Genomic DNA, 1654 nt, shown 5'->3' on the forward strand with positions numbered 1-1654 from the left:
CATGTGTCATGTCATGATTATGTAGGTGTCATGTCAGTCTTATGCACACCCCTTCAAGTAAAGTGTTACCAAAGCATTAAAAAAAAAAAGAAAGTATAACAAAGTTATAGAAGTTTAAGTTTGCAGTAAAAATAATGCAGTATACGTTTTTTTTTAATTGTATATAAAATAAATACTTTATAAAATATGTTGCACTTCAAATTGCTATAAAATCTAAGCCATATGTCTAACCAAGTTATGTTCCGATTAGGCCACGACTCCCCCCCCATACAAACATTTAGAGACAGATTACAAAAAAATTAAGCATTTAATTCATAAAATTTCAATGTAAACCTAATACACTAATGCTGAATAACAGCTTTTTAAACAGGTAAGTCCCCTCCAACGTGTAAATATGTGAACTAGATCAACTTTTAATGCTGCCCGTGAGCTAAACAAAGAATGTATGAGCAAAGTCAATATATCTAAATATTCACAACAAGCACCCTTTCAACATGAAATCAAGAAATGAGACCTACACCTTCCCTGCCTCTCCCCACAGCCTCTCATATGTTTGTATCCCACAGGATACGTTGCCAGTTTTAGGGTTAAGCTGTTTACAGCGCATTCAAGGTACATTGTGTCAGTTTGTGTGTTTCCTGGCGGCTGAACCTAAGAAGATCTTAGAGCTACAGAACAAATTTACATAGGTCTATAACTAAATATTTGTATGGGGATATTTCACACAAAATTAAAAATCTATTAGCTTATCATCGTACCCTTGTTTTTGTTTTTTTCCATACAACTGTGTGGTATTCCAAGTCCATGCAAAAATTATTTTCTTAGTATTTTTGTCTTGTTTTTCACTGATAAACAATATCTAAACATTCTTAAATCAAGATATTTAAGAAGCAAAATGGTATAAGAAAATAAAAAAATATCAAAATTAAACGACTTTATGCTTAAAACAACAGATATTCAGTAGGATAAGAAAAATAGAACTTGTTTATTTGGAAAACAAGACTTAATATCTAAGTAAGTTTGCTTCTCAAGTATGTGTATCATGATTTAAGAATGTTTAGATATTTATATTGGAAAAGAAGACAAAAATACTAAGATTTTTTTAATTTTTATTATTGTTTGTTTTTTATGGAGCACACAAAATTATTTAGATTTATTTCAAACCACACATTAGCACTATTGTGTTCATCACTGTAATAGTATTGTGTACGTGTGTAAGAGAGTGAGAGAACTTGTGTGTATTGTGTGTATTGTGTGTTACAGAAAGAATGAATTGTCTGTGTGTTCCTATTTCTGACACAACTGTAGTATTGTATTGAATGTCCCAATCTGACTCTAAAGGTCACAGCTCACTCACTGTGCTTCAAAGTCTGTGTGTGTGTGTGTGTGTATGTATGTGTGTGTACTTGAACTACTATCTTTGTGAGAGCCAGTTTGAGGTTTAGCCATTGGAGTGAGGACCAAGAGGGTCCTTACTTTCTGGCACCCCTTTAAAGGGCTGTTTGTGGGTTAAGACTTGGTTTTAGGGTCAAGGTTATAATGAAGTTAACGCTAGGGTTAGGGTTAGGCAATGAATGTCTTCACAAAGATAGCTGTACAAGAATGAATGTTTGTGTGTGTGTGTGTGTGTGTGTGTGTGTGTGTGTGTGTGTGT

The sequence above is a fragment of the Sinocyclocheilus anshuiensis genome, unplaced genomic scaffold (assembly GCF_001515605.1).
Source record: "Sinocyclocheilus anshuiensis isolate Anshui unplaced genomic scaffold, SAMN03320099.WGS_v1.1 scaffold681, whole genome shotgun sequence".
NCBI classification, from domain to species: domain Eukaryota; kingdom Metazoa; phylum Chordata; class Actinopteri; order Cypriniformes; family Cyprinidae; genus Sinocyclocheilus; species Sinocyclocheilus anshuiensis.